The sequence below is a fragment of the Gavialis gangeticus genome, unplaced genomic scaffold, assembly GCF_001723915.1.
Source record: "Gavialis gangeticus isolate Ggan-Ray unplaced genomic scaffold, GavGan_comp1, whole genome shotgun sequence".
Taxonomy (NCBI): domain Eukaryota; kingdom Metazoa; phylum Chordata; order Crocodylia; family Gavialidae; genus Gavialis; species Gavialis gangeticus.
The window spans coordinates 40545358-40566434 of record NW_017729034.1 but is presented as its reverse complement, the minus strand read 5'-3'; the positions used below and the strand labels follow the sequence as shown (position 1 = coordinate 40566434).

Genomic DNA, 21077 nt, shown 5'->3' with positions numbered 1-21077 from the left:
ATCAGCAAATAGGTAGAGCCCTTTTCTCCCCAGCACCACCTAGGGTTACGAGGAACAATGGTAATAAGCTGATGGAGAATAGATTTAGGTTAGAGGTCAAAAGGCAATATTTTACAGTTAGGGTGGCCAGAATCTGGAACCAACCTCCCAGGGAAGTGGTCCTTGCCCCAGCCTTGGGCAAATTCAAGAGGAGGTTAGATGATCACCTGTCTGGGGTCTTCATTCCTGCCTGTGGCAGGGGGTTAGGCTAGATGATCTGTTCAGGTCCCTCCTGATCCCAGCTACTATGAAACTATGAATCTCCCAGAATTGGCAGAAGTCTGTTTAGATGTGGCTTGGACTTGGCAAGCCATGCACTTTATTTGCTCCATTCATCAGTCAACCTCCCCCACATTTCTGAGGTCCCAGGAACATTTATTCACTTGCAAAATTCCCTGCCAGTCCCTCCTCTGCCCGGGCCTGCAGCTGTAGGGGACCCCCTGCTCACAGTGAGTGGCCTGCACATATCATCCACTGTTTTGGGGCACCCGAGGCCACATGCTAGAGTTTGCTCCCTGAATTTGAAACTGCCTGCTTCTAGTGAAGGTCAAGGAATATCTGCACCATACAGCTCCACCCCCACCCCCCACTACCCCTGGTGGTGTGGGGCAGGGACTTCTCACCATCCACTGTTTTGGGGCAGTCAATGCCAAGGCTACATGCTATAGTTCATCAGGCTTCAGTTTGTTCCTTCAATTCCCAGGTCCTTATTCCTGGTTCCCAGTTCCTTTTTCAAACCTAAGCTATACCCAATAAAAGCTTCTTATTAATGAATTATACATTCTAAAGCAGGAGTAGGCAAAATGGGGCCTGCAGGCCAGATGCGGCCTGCCAGGCCATTCTATCTGGCCCATGGGGCCCCTAAAAATTTAGAAAATTAATATTTATCTACCCCTGGCTGCCTGTCATGTGGCCCTCAATGTCTTGCCAAAACTCAGTAAGCGGCCCTCCACCCAAAAGAATTGCCCGCCCCTGTTCTAAAGAGAGAGAATTTCATTAGCTATGCACATTTACCAAATAATATGTAAATTAATATCCTGCATCGAACATGCCTGTGTACCACCAGCAGACTCTCCTGGACACCTCTGACCAGAGTCTTGCATAGCCCAAAGTGTGGCCTGATTGACAGCCCCATGCACACTGTAATAAGTATATGGGCTCGAATAAGGAATTTCTTTCGGGCTGGGATTAGAGATGGAAAGCCTTCTTAGGCCCCCCAACACCATGACTCTCTGCCACTGGGGGACTTTCCCAGATATCTCTGACTAGAGTCTTCCCTGGCCCAAAGTGCTGTTTGTTCATGCCTGGCTGCCAACTCACAGCCCCCCATGCACACTATACTGAGGAACTGATTTTTGGGCTGGGATGACAGCTGAAAATCCTTCCTGGGCCAGCCCACATGGTCAGGGATGACTAGGAGAGTCCCCAGGGCTAGAGGCATGGCATGGGGTGGCCCTAGCTCTAGGGTGTAATAGCCACATATAATAGTGTATGGGGAGGGCTGAGATACAACCCAAAGCTGGGTGCAATGGCCACATATAACATTTCATTACAGCCCTCACCATACACTTTTATACATAGCTGTTACACTCCAGAGCTGGGCACACCTGGGTCAGCCCTGGATCGACACGGTTGTATCTGGAGAGATGAGGAGACAGTACCATGGTCTGCTACTGTGGTTGGTGTCAGGGGAGCTGTCCTGGCAATGAGGGAACTGCCTGGGTGACCAGTGGGGTCACCCTAAAACCTGCACCCCAACAAGGCTGACATATGAGGTGTGAAACCCCTGGTGTGCACCCCCACTGCAAAGCCCAATGGGCTGCATGGTGCCAAAGGGTGGCAAAGGGTGCAGGGACAATGCTGGCATGGGCAGCTTCCCTGTCACCTAGCAATGCTGGTGACTCCATTAATCCCCAAAGTCTGAGTGCCTATGCAAATCTGCAAATGCAAGAGTGCCTAGCTCGACTAGAACCCTGTTTTGGGACTTTAAAATCAGCACTGTCAAAAAGTGGGGGAGGCAAGAAAGACCTGAGAAAGACCAGGTTTGGCAATGGTTTGGTGGCCAGCCAGGGCAGGGTGCACCCCCAACAACAGGGTTATGGTACTTGCAAAAGGGAATCCCCACTGGGGAGTGGATTCCCCTCAACTCTTTTGCCCTGCCCCACTGGGATGCCTATGCCTCAAATTTTGTGGGATCTGTGCCTCGTATTTTAGGAAACCCTGCATCTTATATTTTGTGAACCCTGAGCCTCAAGTCTGTTGTTGATTTGTCTCTGTTATATGTATATGTTCACCTAAAATCCCTTTGACTCCCCTCTGCTCCCCTGGCTCCCCCACTTTTCCGGGTGCCCAGATGGGGGGGGTACCATTATCTCCCAGAGTCCCTTTGTTCCCTGCATATGTGTTATATTCTACCCTGTTCTATTAAACCCGTATGTGATTAAGTTCCAATTGGTCTTGGTTTTACTCTACAGGGGATAGGAGAGGTACTCCCCCACAAGTGGCTACCCCTCCCATAGCACACTAACAGCAGCTAAATCCCTTCCATTGGAGACGGGGTACCTCGTCTGAGTACCACCCGAGTTACCCCTACCCTCCCAGCCCTGACAGTCCTCTTCACTCCTGCCCTGCCAAACCAAAAACCCAGTCTAAAAAAAAAAGGTAATTTTAATTAGCCTGAGTCTTGAAATGCCTGACAATTTGATCTTTGCCATGAAGTACACGTAAACACAGGAAACAATTTTTTTTGGAATCCAAAAAAGTTGTATTGTTCATTAATCTGAACCTTGAATTAAATCACCAGTAAAAATTTCCAACATTAGCCCCTGGAGTTTTGTTGAAGTATTACAGTAGAGATTCAATAGATTTCCATGGACTACCATGTGAACCCAAACGGCACCTGGTGGTATAATAGTTGCAAAGCAGGGAAAAATCACATTTTTGGGCGTAAGTCAGATCCATAGTGGAAATTTAAAAAGATAAAACAAACCCTCATGGAAGAAATTTAGGAGATAAAAATAAAACATGTTGGAGCTGTTTTAAATTACCATGATAAAAAAAATCTAAAACAATAAAATCAGCTGACAACATAGTTACACAAATGCTATTTAGCTATCTTAATGGCAATTTTTGTCATATGGACACAGGAAAAGTGTGACGTGGCAACAGGAAGGGTGTAACGTGGACAAAGTGCCCTAAGGGTGCCCGTACATGAGCACCAAGATTAATTGAGTCTGCTGGAGTGAGCTAATTAGTACATTCCCACAGCCTCCACATCTCATATATTCAGCATTTATGAATAAGTTTTAGTTCAAATGCCCCCACTTCTATTTTGAAGCATGGGGACACTGATACATGAGACACTGTGGCACTTTAATTAGAAAGGCTCTCAGAGCCCACCCCACCTCCCTCTCCTCCTCCAGAGCACATGTAAAAGTGCCCTAAGTGTCTTAAACAGAAAGCAAACCACTAAAGGTTAGTTGATGCTTTTCTATATAGTTATTTAGATTTCCTCAAACAAGCATTAAAACTGTATCTTTCCAGTTAATAAAATATCTATATACTGTATTTTATAAATTAAAAGAAATCAATCCCACTCCATTTTCTTCAATACACTTAGCACATTTCCTTTAATATGCTTAACAAAATCTTCAGAAGTGCTTTAGATCTCGGTTTAATTGTATAACAGCCACCAAAGTGGCAAGAGAGTTTTACAAATGACAACAAAATAAAAATATTTCTTACAGGTTCAATCTTATATTACAGCTGCTTCTTCAACTGATACAGGTTTGGAGATTTGAAAGACACAGGGGAGAACTGGCTGCCAGCATCTCTCTAAGTCTCTGTTTTAAAAATATATGAGTATGCCCACTAGGAAATCTCCACTCCTTTGATTTGGCTTCTCTTCATGGGAGCTCTGCCTCCCACACTGGAAGAGTGGGAGGACAGCATTTATATCGGCAAGGTGGCATACAACATGCAGTAGGGATCTAGCTCAAGTTCTCTGTCAGGGTTTTTGTTAGTTTTGCTTTCTTTTGAGGAGTCAGAAATCTTGGAGGACTCTGAGTTTGGCCCATGTCTGCCATGTCCCACTGCACCCACAAGGAGAATCTCAGTGTGCATTACAATTCTCTACAGATACATGTTCAATTCACACGTATCTAGCATGACTGAATGAAAGCTGCAGTGTGCTCTTCATCAACAATTATGCATATTACCTTCTGCTCTACCACAAATATTGATTTTTATTCATCACGGAAACTTCATGGCTTACAGGTATGAAAGAAAACCAATTAAATAACATTTTTGTTGGTTTTCTCTTAGTCAGCATATGTATGAGACAGAGGCATACAATGAGGCCCTTAGGCAAGTCTACAGGTAAACAGATGAGAAATTTAAGAGCAAAAATGCTGGTAGTAAATAGGATATAGTGGCTTTTTAAAATGATATTAATATTCCTTGAATTTGGATTTCATTTTTGTGCCTCAGAAGATGATCTTTAGCATGCAGAATGAGAAGATAGCTCCAGGAATCACATTTCCAGTAGAAAATTCAAGAGAGTTGTTCAGATGTTACAGAAAGATATTACATGTTGTGCTTTTCACAAAAAAAATTGTCATGCGGAAAATTTCTCATTCAGCACCTACAGTATATTTTTATTCATATGCACGACACAATTTCACTATTGCACTATTTCTACAAAAATAGATGAAGCATCACTGTACGATCCTCTGACCGATATAACAATTGGCTCTGCTTGGGGAAAAAAAGAAATTACCTCTTCAATCTAGGCTTTTTTTTATTTTGTATAAAGATTTTGTGTTCATTTTCATAGATACTCTATGCAAAATGAAAGACGAACCTGATCCACCCCATGAAAGGAAAGTACAAGTGCTTGATGTGTTGGCATAGCCATTGTTGCAGGTGACATGTTAACATCCCATGCTATGAAACCCAAAGAATGGCTGCTACCCAAATTATACTGGAAAACATTAGAGAATGCTATTTTGAGCTGAAATTAGGTTCTTAAACCAACCATGTTGCAGTGTGGTAGTCAGCTGGGTGGTTGGGAACTATTTCTGATGTACCATACTACCATTAGAAAGCACCAGCAATGTAAACTCCACTGGGGTCCATGGGATTATTTCTAGTGATGCATATGCTGAGCCTGTCCTGTGAACTTCATCAACCTTTTACTTGGGTGCTTTGACCCACCAAGCAAGGGAGCTGCCCCACCAGTTTTTGCCAGCTAGTACCTAAAATATCTGTCAGCAAATACACTTAACATCTTAAGTGACACCATTCTTCGAGCCCTTAGCAGTGGGTTGTGTTTTGAAGGGGATTATTCAGTTACAAAACTGCCTCTGTACCACCCAGTGATTCCATTTGCAGCAGTGGAATCCCAAGGCAGCTGGCTCCAACAGATCTCCTCTGCTGTTGCACTCCTCGAAGGCGTACAGTGCAGGAAGAAGGGAGGCAAAAATCAGCATCTGGGTCTTGGCAAAATAAACAAAAACTTTAATTTGCTATCTGGGTCTTAACCCCAAAGAGAAGGCTGTGCTAACTCCCCAGTTCATTCAGTCCTAATCTCTGCATTTACTGCTCCCAGTCTGGCAGTATAGTTTACAATCCATCTCAAGCTTCTTTAACTGTTGAAACCAATGTGTTTTGCTAGCCCCTCCAGCTAAGGAAAATGGTGTCTTGTATTGTCTTTATCTCTGCTCTACATAACCACCAATGTATCTTGCTGACAGTCTTGACATTTACAACCTATAGCTTCTGAAGAAGAGCTAAGACAGTTGAAAGCTACAAGGCTCAGCTGGATGAAGTTTATTTGCCTTCTTTTTATATATTGTATTAAAATAACCAGATGGCTCGCAAAACCTAAAGCATGAATATATGACTTTACCAATCTATTAAACATATAATGTAAAGCCTCAATTTTGCTTTGAGGTCCATCAACGTGGGCTACTGAACCCCAATAAATGGCTGCTGACTTAAACAGGCTTTTTCTCTAGGCCAGAGGGATTTGCCTGGACAGATTCAGTGCCACTGTGGGACACGAAGTAGCTGAAGTCTGGTCTACTGAACTCCAACTGTGACTGCAGTCCCACAACCATTCTTCAGTTCCCTCATACACCATTAGAGAGGTTCCTCACTGTTTCCTGTCTGCAGGTGAAGTCTGTGATAGATTTTTTCAATTGACAGTAAAAATGAAATAAGAATACTCAAAGGCATCATTGCTTGGAAAGTACCATATTTTTATCACATGCCATATACCCCTTAAATAAGATATGTGCTTTGTTTTGGGAAGACAGAACGTGCAAAAAAGATAAGAAAAGAAAAGAAAAGAAAAAAAGATTTTCCAGAACCATAGCTGACAGTAACAGCTGAATCACGAATAAGGGTCAGAGTTTACTCTTTAGGTCACTCCTTCCTAGCAGCTGAAGCTTTAGTCCTCAAAACAGCCACTGCTGAATTCAAAGCAGCACAGGTTCCCTTCCCCACTTCTTCCCCGCAGGCACTATACCATCCCAATGCCTCCATTCTAGCATGGAAATCAGCTTCCTCACTTACAAGAAGGGGAGAAAGGAGGACTTCGGTAACTATAGGCCAGTTAGTATCACCTCGGTCCTTGAAAAATTATCAAGGAGCACATCTGCGGGGGCCCAGCATGGAAAGTAATGCTCAGGGGCAACCAACACGGGTTCAATGAGGACAGATCCTGCCTGACTAACCTTGTTTCCTTAGGTCACAAAGTCCTTGGATGTGGGTGTTGAGGTGGATGTCATCTACCCAGACTTCAAGAAGGCCTTTGACACTGTTTCTCACCCCACTCTCATAAAAAAACTAGGCGATTGCAGCATTGATGCCTACACAGTCAGATGGGCGGCAAATTGGCTCAATGGTCGCACCCAGAGAGCAGTGGTGGACGGTTCATTTTGGACCTGGTGGGATGTGGGCAGTGGAGTCCCCCAGCGCTTGGTCCTCAGGCCTGTACTATTCAACAACTTTATCAGTGACTTGGAGGTGGGCGTGGAAAGCACACTGTCCAAATTCACTGATGACACCGATGTGGGGAGAAGTGGGCACACTGGAGGGGAGGGACAGAATCCAACTAGATCTAGACAGGTTACAAACTTCAGTAATTAGGGAAAATGCTGCAACATAACTGAGGAAGACAAAACATAAAATAAAGGTTCAAAACACACTAGCTCCTATCACTACATGCACAAACCTGGGCAGTGTGTACTTTTTAGTCCGCAGCTGGTTACACTGGCTGGCAATTTCCTGGATTGAGCAAACTACTCCTTAGTTTCTTTCCAGAGCTCTGGCTCTGTGGCAGGCAAGAAGCATCACCATCTCTGTGGTGAAGCTCCACCCTGGACCATCTCCAAAGGTCTCAGCTTTGCTGCTGACCCCTCGGTGGGATTGCCTCCACCCCGTGGTTCCAGTCTTTCATGTGGCAGACTCCCTCTGTCTCCACTCTCTTGGGCTTTAGACGTATGGGCTCCAGCCAGCTGCAGGTTGGTGGGCACTCATGCACACTCTGACCTTCCAGGCCCCCCTGCTCATATCTCTGCCCCCGAATTCTCAGGAAACTGTCCTTTCCAAAAACCACCAGAGTCTGGATGAGCCAGACCACCTTTCCAAAACCTTCCTCCATAGGAGGGGCACCTTCTTTTTGTCAGTCCACACCCAACCTCTCTACAATTGAGTGGTTCCCCATCAGCACCAAAACAATAATCCAAGAAAAAGAACACATTCAAGGTGGATCATCAGTCTTAAAAGGCAAGCCATACGGGGAAAGGCAGAGGGATCTGGGACTCTTCAGCCTGAAGAAAAGAAGGCTGAGGGGGGACCTGGTAGCAGCTTACCGCTACACTAGGGGAGTACATCAAGGGCTCAGTGAGCAACTGTTCACCAGGGCACCTGAGTAGAAAACCAAGAGAAATGGCCACAAACTCCTACAAGATCAATTCAAGCTCAAAATTAGGAAAATCTTCTTCATAGGGTGCCCAGACTGTGGAATAAGCTCCCTCCAGAGGTGGTACAATCACCTGTGCTGGAAATCTTCAAGAGGAGACTTGAAGGGGTCACCTGACCCCCAGTTATCTTTCCTGCTTGGTGCACGGGGCTGGACCCCATGATCTTCCAAGGTCCCTTCTGGCCCTTTACAATCTATGAATCTAGAGTGAATCCATGAATCAAAACAACCAACATAACCACATAATAGTCACAACTATTAACTACTGTATCAAGCCTTCATACTGGCACTATCTGAAAGCAGAAGCTGGCCCTTACTTCCCAGAAATGCTCAGAAAAGAAATGCAATAAAATTGATAGCATGGTATGGTGCTTTGGTGACATTTTCATAATAGCCCAAATGTACTCAAAGCCCTTTAACTTCCAGAATCGGTGAGTGGATATGAATTTCAGTCATGACACTTTTTTGTAGAAGCTAAGTTTAATTCTAATGATGCCACTTATATATCACACTCAACATGGAATAAAAATGTAGAGTCTCTAAATAGTTGAATGAATAGCTCTGCACCATATTCTCCATTTGGTGGATTATGTTCTTGCAAAAATGATCAACTTTTATGATGTTTTCTGAGCTTGCTCCAGTTTTAAGATATACAAAAGAAAGGATAAATCCTCTTTCTTATTCTTTTTAGTAGCAAAAGACTAAATGGTTCCAATTTGGGGCAAGTTAGTTTTATCTGAAAATGTGAATACATAAGGCACTGCTATTGTTTCATTAACTATCATAGTGCAAAGAGAAAATGGTAAATTTGTTCATTCTTATACCTGTCCTAAAGTGGTAGTGGCAATACTGACTTTTCTTAAAATAAAAAATGTAACAAGAAGGAAGAATAATGCAAGTTTAAAAACATTTAAGGATACTAGGCCAAATTCAAAGCAGGGTTGAATACACCTCACTGATCTCAATGAATGGCAGGTAGATTTGTGCAGATACCTTTTATGTAACCAGTAACTTACCTGGATCACTTCAGTTTCTCTGCACAAATCTAGAAAAAATCAGAGATCTTATCTCTAATGTAGCTACTGACACATGCAAATGTATACAAAAGGCTGGGCCATATTTTAACTTCCCTCCAGAAATGCACATACATATTTCTAACACCAAGCGTTTACTGATAGAATAAGTGAACAAAATATATGAATACCTGGCCAGAACAAAGGCTTCTTCCAAAGCAAATTTTAATAAAACCAACTATTAGGTATCTAGGTAGGTGCATGGGGGCCAGAAGTAAGGGAGGATGTATCTGCTACAACTCTGTTCCCCATACACAGAGACTTCATATGACATGGCTAATTCAAGAGAAATTAACAATTTTCTCATTGTATATTCTATTGTTTGAACCAAGAAGCAAATCAGTTAAGGTCAAGCACAGGCCTTAATTAAAAAAAACCCCTCTGCTATGGCATACAATGCCTTAGGCACAAGTTGATCTGAAACAAAACATTTCAGCCCAAGACAGAACTGCACTTCCATTTTCCCAACATAAAATGTTTAAAAATCCAATAAAATAGGTTCAGAAAATTTTATTCATAAAAATAATTGTCAGCAATCTCCTGATCTCTCTACATACAGTCTATAGCTCATTGACTTTCAATGAAGTATAGGCTCATAAATCACAGAGCACTTTTTGCAAAATTTACCCAGTGGCTACCAGTCAGAATTGGCAGAGTTCAAATTATTTTTTGTTTTTTCTTTCCCATTTAAAGTGCCAATCTTTCATTCTGCTGACCTTTGCACATAATCCAGTACATCATGAACCACGTTTGTAACCTAACACACGTTCACAGAAGTTAATGTAGCTGCATCAATTTAAATCAGTAAAGGATTTGGACCAGCAAAAACAGACCTTCACTTCCAAAGAGCAGAGGATGATGATATCTTCTCAGCCAACTTTAACATTGATTGATATGACTATACCCATTTATCTCATTCGTTTCTATGTCAGAAATGTATGTACAAGAATTCTATCTGAAAAGTAAGAATGTACTTCCCTAAATTACTACACAATACAGTGAATTAATTTAAACACATATTTATTTTCAACAATTCAGATAATCATATTTAAGAACTCAGAACGAGCTTATATAAAGTAACTCTACCCAATAATATGACAGATACTGTATTATTTGCGAGTAATGAGTCTGTCACTTTATAAAATTGTCATGCATAATGTGTCATATATTATGCATGCTTGTATAGTTCAGCATAGTTAGATATAACCAAACAATTAATAAAACAAACCAAGAATGCATAATTAAAATACTAAATCTAAGGGTTCAAACTAAATTCTGACTAGTAGAGAATTATTCATTTGTAGGAAAAGTATCCATTTGAAAGTAATCAGAAAGCAGTCACTCAAGCAACCTACAGCCTTTTTTAAAATTAAGTATTACTATTAGAAATTGATTATAGTTTTTAATAGCAATAAATCCCCATGAAATTAGTTATTACTTACCATAGCTATAGCATTAACCTTTTGAGGCAAATAAACCAATTGCCAGCTAATGCTAATGACTGATTTCAAAAGGGATTATTGCTTAATTAAATTATACTGCATACAGTGTAGTTATACGATAGGATCGTTTTAATTCTAGCTGCATCTTAAGGTGAGAAATCTGCATTGCAGTGAACCTTGTTAATTCAAAAAACAGTGTTTAGGCAGACTAGGAGCCTTCTACTTTGTTTTTGTTATTAATGTCCAAAAGTAAAGGCACATTTCCTTTAAGTTGAAGAATACAGGTTCTAAAAAATCATTTTAACCTCTTAACTACTTTTGCTAAGCTGTTGTTCTCTACAATACATTTGCAACATATTTAATGGAACTTGAAATCAGAGCTTCTAGCAGAACAAGAGAGATGTTCACTTGCAGAATGGATCCAGTTTGTTACTCAAGGTGTAAGCTTTCTACTGAGCATTTGTCAAAAAATCTCAACTACTTGATATGCCTAAAAAATAATCATAATTTTAAATACAGTAAATAGATTATACAGGAATCCGCATTACAGAATGAAAGCACCGTTACAAATGGAAATGCGTGTGTTCAATAAACACATGTGCTCAAATACAGTATTAGGTTACAAAAATGATGACTGGTTTTATCAGTGTTTCAACTCCAGGAAACAAAGGGACAACATACTAATTTTCCTACCCTTCTCCTTCAAGGTGGGTTTTTGGTTTTTTAAAGGTTTCTTCCTTTTCAACTAGCTCTTACAAAACTTTGAGTACTTAACATTTTTTTCTGTAACAGAATCCCAAACAGCCTGTACATAAAAGCATTCAAACTTTTTATTTTCATAACAAAATCAAAATAAGCTTAGAAGGTTTCAATTTCAGATGGATCAAAATAGTAGAAACTCGGATTGGGAAATTTAGCAGTGTTCCTAGCAAGGAGCAGCTTCTTTCAGCCATTAATAAAGTTGAACAAAATTGCTAAAAGTAAAATCATAATTTGGATGTCAGACACCTCCTTGTATTTAGAGCAGTCCAATCTGATGTGTGCACTGGCGCTTATCTCTAGGTTAGTTAAAACCCATAATTCATGCTAGCTTCATTGAAAAGCTCACAAGACTCTGTAGCGATCCTACGCCAACTTTTAATCCAAAGCTTCTGCCTTATGCAATCCAGGCCAGACCAGGGGGCATGTTTGGTACAGAAAACAGTTTTACTCAGAACCAGGCAAAAGTCAGCTCAATGTGGGCTTGAAAAAAGTCAGGCAAAATTCCAAGATGTTGGCTGCATTGTTTTTTTTGGTTTGTTTGTTGTTTGGTGGGGGGGGGCACATGAATGTGAACTTCAACAAAATTTGTAAAAAACGATGCCTGAAAATCAAGCCTAGTGACATCAAAACAAATTGTGTAATAATCCCCTTAATTAAAACCACTGGGGGTTATGCAGTGTCCCAATTCTAAAGTTAAAACTTTTTTTCAAAATTTTTCTCTTATTTTTGTGCATAGTTGACACAGCAGAAACTAAAACCTGAAGACTATACCTGCCCAAACACTGGGAAATTTGGATTTAGTTCTGAACTCTCTGGCTGGCTTTCCCTATTTAATGGACAGAACCTAAATTCAAAACACCTGCAAACACTGACAGGGACAAGAACTTCCCCTGTTTTGTTACCCAAAGGTAGCTTAAGAACGTTACCATTCCGCTTCCTGACAGAGGTTTGGCTGTGAAAATGGGAAGAAAGACATGTACTGAAATATCCCCCCCCATACACCCTTTTTTTCCTCTTCTCCTCCATGTACTGACGTATTTTTCAGAGCCTTGCCAAATAAGTACTCAGACTGGAATGTGTGCTGTCACTTAAACTAGGCAAGGGAAGAAGTTTTATTAGAAAAATTCTTCCTCTTCCTCTTTAGTTTTCCATCTTGCAGCTAATACTGTGGCCTACCCCATTCTCTACATTAGAGCAGCACCACAATGGAAGCATGAAAATTTATTGATACTGTAAAGTCTGCAGTATACAAAAAGCTTCACATAGATGGGTTCGTGCAGATGGGCACAGCAGTCTTGAGTTCTGTGGGACTAAATGTGATCCAGGGGTCTGATCACATGAAGTTCCTTGCAAGAGTTTATTTATAGATTTAAACTGTTTGGGGTGTGGTCCTAGTGTTTTATTATGTGCATGTGCTTCAGCTAACATAATGGGCCTAGTTTTAGACAGAAAGGATGTGGATGAATTGAAGAGCCCAGCACAAGGCAATGAAAATGGTTACGGGGCTGAGGCACATGACTTATGAGTAGGGCCCGGCTTAAACTGCAATGTCACAATTTTTTGCAAAAATCACAAAACCAAGTGATTTTCATGAAAAAAAGAGAGTTGCAATGAAATACTATGATATAGCTGCTCGGTGGGGAGTTTCCCAGCAAGTGGCCATATCCATGGCATTTTGTTGCAACAGCAGCAGCAGCAGCAGTGCATCACTGGGCAGGACCAGGCAGGCAGCTGGAGGGAAGTGCTCAGAGCTGCCCCAGCAGGGCTCCTGCAGGCAGAACAGAGCTGGGGACAGGGGCAGGGACAGCAGCAGGTGAGATTGAGGGGCAGCAGGCCCCACTGGGGGCAGTTGTGGACGCAGCAGGGAGTGAGGCCACCTGCACTCCGGCCTCCCACACTTGCCTCACAACCTTTTATTTCCACCCCCTGCACCTTCCCACTGGGCACTCCTGAGCCCTGCCCCCAACCTGGCAGTGGCAGCCAGGCACAGCCAGCCAGATGGCCCTAAATCTGCCCCCTCAGCCAATCAGAGGGTTGGGGGGGGGGGCGCCAGGAAAATGCCCCCACCAAGATTAGGCCATGACAGTCATGAGATGGGCCTGCAATTTAAACCAGGCCCTACTTATAGGGAACTGGGATCATTTAGTCTGCTGAAGAGAAGACCGAGAGGGGATTTAATAGCAGTTTCAACTACTTGAAAGGTGGTTCGAAAGAGGATGGAATAGACTGTTCTCAGTGGTGGCAGATGACAGAACAAGAAACAATGGTCTCAAATTGCAGCAAGGGAAGTTTAGGTTAGATATTAGGAAAAACTCTCTCACTAGGCAGGTAGTAAAACACTGGAAAAGGTTACCCAGAAAGATTATGGAATCTCCATTCTTGGAGGTTTTTAAGACCTGGCTAGATAAAGCCTTGGCTGGGCTGATCTCGTTGGGGCTGGTCCTGCTTTGAGCAGGAGGTTGGACTAGATGACCTCCTGAGGTCCCTTCCAGCCCTAACTTTCTATAATTCTATCATCCTATGATTCTTGGCTGAGGTCACTAATAATAAAGAAGAATGAGTGAATGTTGCCTTCTAATAAAGAAGTTATGTTTTTGTTCTTTTTTCCTTACGTTGCAATAGAACAAAAATGCAACTGATGGTAAATGCCAAATGCTGCTTGCAGCCAACTGTTTTAAAAATAGAGTGCCTCGCAGCACATTTACAAATCCCATGTACTTACAAGGGTACGATCTTCATACAGCTTCAAATTCTTGCTCACTAACAAGAAGCAATGTCTGGAAACTGAAGCTAGACAGCTTGAAATTGGAAGTAAGGTACACATTTTTAACACTGAAGGCAATTCACTCTGGAGAGAAACTACCAAGGGAAGTGGTGGGCTCTCTCTCTCTCTCTCTTCTCTTCAGATCATGGCTGGGTGCCTTACTAGAAGAAAAGGGGTATCAGCAATGCTTTACTGCATGCCAGGTACTCTACAATAACTGCCTCTGCGCACACACCTGGCCTGCGGTACATGAACACTAACCTGCAGTACCTAAGCTATGTTTCAGCAAGTGTTAAAGTTACCAGATTTAGCTTTCATCTACTATGGGGTACAAGTGATCCCATGGGCAGTTACTGAGAAGTAGCTGACATACGGTAAGGCCTTCTTGCCTTGCAGGTTTTCGTATGTCTTCACCCATAGCTTGAGTAAATGCAAGTTATTGGGCCCAATATAGGGGTACCTGGATGAATTGGGCCCGGACAGTTGGACCAGATCCAAACTGCAGGAGCTCCTCAGGCCATATCCACAGGGCTAGCAGCAATTGCAGTGGAGTCACATTTGGGCAACAGCACAGGTCTGGGGCCAGGAGGCAGCACAGAGCCACATGCAGGCAACAGCATGGGTCCAAGGGGCTGCTGCAGATGGTCATTTCCATTGAGGTCCAGGGACCCTTAATTTTGTGGCCGGCCATGACCCCCCACTTCCAGTAGCCCATGGGACTACCGGTGGGCCAGACGAAATGGCTCCACAGGCCAGATTCAGCATGAGCCATACATTTGACACTCCTCGACTATATGAGGTTTTTTTCTAGCTTTAAATATTGTGAAACTATGAATTGCAAATTGTGTCAAAATACAGTGTTGTTTGGGGAGCAGAAAAACAGCATGATGTACATACATTTGATGTTTAAACACAGATCTTTGCCTTTCTTTCTTTCTTTCTTTCTTTAGCTTGACTCATAGCAAAACTGAACTGTTAGTTGTTTAGATTCTGAGTGCCTATTTTTTTAATATATATCCACTCCTGAAACAGATGCCTGAGAGTATAGTATTTTATGCTGTGAATTTAGAAGCTTTATATATAAGATAAAGGAAAGAAGTGTGATTGAACTAATAAGGTAAAGCAAATGCTGCATTTCAGTCAAGAGACTGCAGCCATAATAAATTCTAAAAGGTGTGTGCTTATGCTGTGTAGACAGTTACAATCTGTGTATAAATTCCCACAGAATGGGATAATGATATACTTCAAAAAGTGCATGAATTTGACAAAAAAGAGGAAATCTTCCTCATTTCTGAACAATATGTTTCTTCAAATGTTTGAATGAATGGGTACATACAGGACAAGGACTGCAGTCTGTGCTCAGGCATAAATTCCCAGTGGGAATTTTGTCTGTATAAAGATTTCTGGACTGGACTGATAATTAGGTTCCATGTGCCAAGCTGGCCCTCTGCTGAACAATGACATTTTTCCTTACACACAGCTATAGAATCACATTTGGTATTTAAAAATTTATCATTCTGAGCACTGTTTAAAACTGCCAAGTCAGCAGCAATATCTTGTTAACATCGAGGCTTGTCTAATTCTCAAAGGATAATGAGTAGGCAACGTATTGCTTCCAAAATGTGAACACATTTATTTTGGTTACTTGTTCCTTACAGCTATGGCTCTAGTTAAGCAAAAGCTATACTTAATATCTTAATTGTTAGACTTAAACCAGATTTAGATTTTCCAGGAATTGCCAAGGCAACAGACCCAGAGTAAATTATATGCTTATTGGTATGTAAATACAAATGGATCCTTCTGCACATTTGTGTTTTTGTCACATGGTTTAGGTTTTTTAATGCATTTTAAAAGAGAGTGAAATTAATTAGCAAAAGTGACAGACTGACAGGACCAGACATGCAAGTCTTCTGCTTAGTCACAGAGCAGACTCAAGCTGATTGTACAGTCTTCCATGAAAGAGGATCAATCCAGATCCAGTGGGACTATATTTAGGATATCTTTTCCAGAACCTACTGAGAGTGTCAATAAAGATGCCAATTAGTGCCAATTGTGGTTATGGCTTTTGTGACTCAGACAAGATCCATAGGGAATGTATACACTTTGGTTTACTTTTGGCCCATTTTAGTTGGTAAAATAAGACACTAGAAATCAGGCTCTCTGGGGTATTTGACCAGAGACAAGTTAATATAGCTTTTTTTTCCTTGTGCCTCCAAGTCTCTTTTATGCAGACAACCATAAATTTATTGTCTGGTTTTATATGGACCTAGAGCAAGTTTATATGATAAATGGACCAAAGAGCCTTACTACTTTCTTTTTCTAATCAAACTATTAACCACTTCTTTTGAAAACAACAGGCTTTTGATCACTGGGATAGTCAATCCAAAAGCCAAGCACACATGTTCTGGATTTTCCATGAGGAAGTCCAGCACAACTTTTGTCAAGTTCCTGTTGTCTACCCCTGAGATTTATCATAACCCAAGAAAGTAACTAGAGAGGCATCTAGAAATCTTTCCTTACCTCTTCTTGGTGGAAGGGAAGAAAGGAGGGGAGTGTGATAAAGACTCAAGTAAAAATGAATCAACAGAGCTACTGCTAACCTCACCCCTGTGAACCATAGCACTTGAATGCAATATCACATGGGGACTACTCAAGGATGCTGTAGGCTGGAGCACTAGCCAATGCTATTCTGAAGCAAAGCGTAACTGAGTTTGCAAAAGACTTACGTCATGGACCTTCCTGCTATTTTGTTTTTGCAAGAGTAGTGTTTTTGTGATAAATCATACAAAGAGTAAAATTGGGTTGGCAAATGTATAAGAAGATTATAAAATGAGAAGACAGGCAGGGGGATTCAGATTCATTTGAACTTCTGAAGAGAAGCAGCTGTTGAAGAAAAAGTACCCTACAGTCCACAATCACCTGAGGATAGCCTGGCCATCCAGCAACAGAAAGTTTTGGTCAATCAGGGCAATCATTTAGGTGACTGTGCTTTTGGTTATCTAGTCCTGGTGCTTCCTCTGTTAAATTATCTATTTAAAAAGCTAGAGTCTTCTTTCTTTATACACTTGAAAGATTACACTTGAATCCTGAACTGAATTAACAGTATAGAAAGGGTGGTATAAGAAAATGGCGTTTGAGACATTTGTCTTGGTTTAAAACAATTTTTGTGTGTCAAACCAGGCCTCCAGGTTAACAAACTCCTTTAGTCTGGGAAAGAAGGACAACACTTGTTCTGTTATTTAGCTCAATGGAAGAGCACTTTGTGACCAAAAGCTTTTCTAACTTCTGTCCCAACTATACAGTGTGTCCAAAAATGATATCATCAAAAACATCTTTGCCCCTCATATATTTCCTAGACCATCATTGCTACAACAATCCTTGATTTTTTTTTGGCCAATTTGTATATGCTTTTGTTTCAGACCTAGTATGTGCAGTCCTTGTGAATCATTTAGCGCAACTGCCTACGGTATGGGATGCACTATTCACAAACGGTCCCAGACAGGAACATATACTAGCCTCGTCTTGAAAAATGCAAGTGAAGAAGATCCCATGACTTCCTTATGCAGCTCATTCCAAGATCTTGTGGTTCTTATACCTAGGATTTTTTTTCTGAATTTTAATCCAAATCTGCTATGCCACGTGTTAAACCCACTGCTTTGTGTCCTGTGCTTTGAGTCATTCTGTATGCATGCATTTATTTTCTTTTTCCATATATTTCTCTTTGTTGAAATCTACCGCACTGTCTACAGCATAGCACTCCAGTTTATCAAGGCTCTTTTGAATTGTTATCTTATCCAAAGCTCTTCTCAGTTTTCTGTCATCTATAGACATAATCAGGAAGCTTTCTATTTCTGCAACTAAATCATTACTAAAAATGTTAAACAACACCAGCCCCAAATAAACCTCTCTGAAATTTTACTTGAGACCTGACACATTTACAGGTAATCTTTGCTTGTGGTTATTCAAACAATTCTGTATCCACTAAAACCTAATCTACCTAACAGTAATTCTACTATCTAGCCTACATTTCTCTTTTACTTATGACATATTGGATGCATCAACAGTCTTACTGAATTCCACATATATATGACACCCACTCTTGTCTACCAGACTGCCCTTGTCGACCAAGCTAGTTCTCCCACCAAAGAAACAAATCAGGTTAGTTTGGCATGATTTGTTTTTAACAAACTTGTATTCCCTGCTAAATTATCAGCCCTTTCTCTTCCAGGTATTTACAAATTGGTTATACTATAATTTTCCATTGTAACTTCCAAGGTTTTGAAATCAAACCTGCTGTTCTATAAATTGCCTGGGTCCTCCTTTTTCCACTTTTAAAAGATGGATACTCTTAGCCCTTTTCTAATAGTAATACTGTACTACAAAGAGCTTTTCCCCTCTGGCAGCTGAATAGCTTCATCAGTTGCAAATATACCTGGGAATCTTCATCTTTAGGCCACTGATTTGACTGGGTAAAAATGATACAAAATTCCACTGATTTCAAAAGTATTGTGAGTGTTTGCACCATGACTGAATCTGCTCCAAAAATCAATAATTACTAAAAACAGTTAACATCTGATGGATACATGAGATAAGATTTTGTTCTCAGGCCAATCCCTAAGGGATAGGTATCTCCATCAGGGAGCATTTTGGGGCAAAATTTTGGACAAAGCAATCAGCAGCAGCAGCCGTCCCACACAGTCAAGGATGACTGTCTTTCTTCCAGAATTGTCTTATCTGTGCATCTGAAGATGGCTGAGAAGGCCTATCCGGGATCAACAGACTCTGTTGCAGCTCAGGCATGTGTTTCCATATGGGGTGGGTAGCTCTAGATTCTTGGTTTGGTTCACAAGATGCTGTTTCTGACGCTGCAATTTTTCCATCTCCTCCTCCATGTCATCGTAAGATTTCAAAATACTGAGATTCTTGCAGCAGGCTCCTCCTCCATTTGGGGTAGTCCTGGGTGATAGTTTCCCATGAGTTGATATCGATGTTGCATTTTTTTAAGTTGGCCTTGAGGACACCTTTGAAGTGCTTTCTCTGCCCTCTTCCTGAGCATACCTTGACTAAGCTGGGAGAATAAAACTTGCTTTGGGTGCCTGGAATCAGACATCTGGATGACGTGGCCAGTTCAGCAAAGTTAATGTTGGTTGATCACCCCCTCAATGCTCATGGTGTTTGCTTGCAAGAAGATGATACTTTTTGTGTGTCTATCTACCCACTGGATTCAAAGGATCTTCCACATGCAGCATTGATAGTACTTTTCCAGTAACATGAGGTGTCTCCCGTGCATTGTCTGCATCTCAGCTCCATACACTAAGGTAAGGATCATGACTGCTTGATAAAGTGTGAGCTCGGTTTCAGATCTGATGTTGTGATCTTCAAACACCCATTTCCTCAGGTGTCCAAAGGCTGCACTTGCACATTTGTGGCAGTGTTGGATTTCTTCATCAGTGTCAGCCTTCTGCAAGAGATGGCTTCTGAGGTACAGGAAATACTCAACTTTCTCCACAGTCTCACTGTGAATCTGAATTACCAGAGCTGGGGTCCGCTCATTAACCAAACAGAAATATAATCAACTCCTCTAGTGGGAACAAAGTCCTGCACTTAGGACTTGATAAGGTAGTAGAGCGGAAGCTAATTTTAAACTACAATATTTTAAAATGAAATTGCTTCGCAATGTTTTAATCTTCACATATATCCTACGTTTGATTTTGGGATATGAGGTTTTCCTATACAGATAGTTTGGGTGCACTGCAGATGATTGATATGACAGAAAAGTCCCTCGTATGCTCTTTTTAAAATTTCCCAGCTGAATTCAGTCCTAATTTATTCCTCTGAGTCTTCAGAGCTTCTTTTGTGCCAAAACCAATACTTCACAGTTGTTTTACACTTCATTGATCAGCAGATGGCAATTTACCAGGTGTGCACTAAAGCTGTTGCATTCAGGTCCAACCGCACGAGGAGCCAAACAACTGAATTCCATCCGTCCGGGAGTTCAGTGGGCTCAGCACATCACTCAGGACCCCACATGCTGATTTTACCACCTAACTTAAGCTTGTCTTGCCTACACTGTAAAATCTTGCATCTTGGTGGATCTGTTGTAAAAACCTCCTAGTTCTCTCTGCGATTCTGAGACTCTCAGGGATGGTATTTTAAAATGTTCTCAGCAAACAAATGCATCCAACCAATTCCTGTATCACATGACAATACATGCCTCTTGCCTACCACTGATATCAAAGGTCATTTTTCATGAGGTGAACTGTTGGCAGAGATAGGCTTCAAAATCACATTGATGGGACCCTCTCAAGAAAAACAAAATCATTTTACTTCTTATTTCCCTCTGGTGGTGCTTGGCAGGTATAGGAAATTAATCTGTGCGCTTAGATTTCATACTTTTTCACAACAAAAAGCAACAGTGGTTTGCAAGTAATTCAGTCAGGAAGTAACACAATATTCCCTATGAGGCCAATCAAGAGCCTTTGATTTTTTAATAATCAAACTACTGTATTGCTTAGCAACAGTGAAAATTAAGAATCTGTGATAAACAAAACAAAACAAATCTGCATCTCCAATGACAAAATAGTGTCATACGTATTAACACTTTCCCAAGGGAGTAACTGATCATTTTGGTTAGTGATATGCATTGTGTATACGTCTGTCTGCAAAACTCACAAATCTAGCTCCAGATCTGCTTATCCAGAATGCTAAAAAAGCCCTCGTATGTATGTCGGTATTCTCACCCCTCAATACATCTCCTACACACGTGTCCAGGGAGCACACTAAATCAGGGATTGACACCAAAAATGTTACCATGTCTGTCTGTGCTGAAAATGTACTTATGAAAAGTGGAACTGATTCAACAGGATAGACTACCTACCTCAGGAGACACTATCCTAAAAGCAACCTACCCTAGAAAATCCAGTAGCCTGGTGAATAAAGCTGTCCCCACAGGGTGGGAGTAATGGGTTCAGATACCCCTTCAGGGTGAGTCCCTGAATGCTGGGTTATTG

At 41.4% G+C, this 21077-nt stretch overlaps 1 protein-coding gene across 1 annotated transcript in view; it reads right to left on the bottom strand.

Annotated features, from left to right (window-relative positions):
- The window catches only part of SMYD3 (SET and MYND domain containing 3), an 895363-nt gene that overhangs the window by 306499 nt on the left and 567787 nt on the right, over window positions 1-21077 (bottom strand). The gene's annotated exons all lie outside the window — the stretch shown is intronic.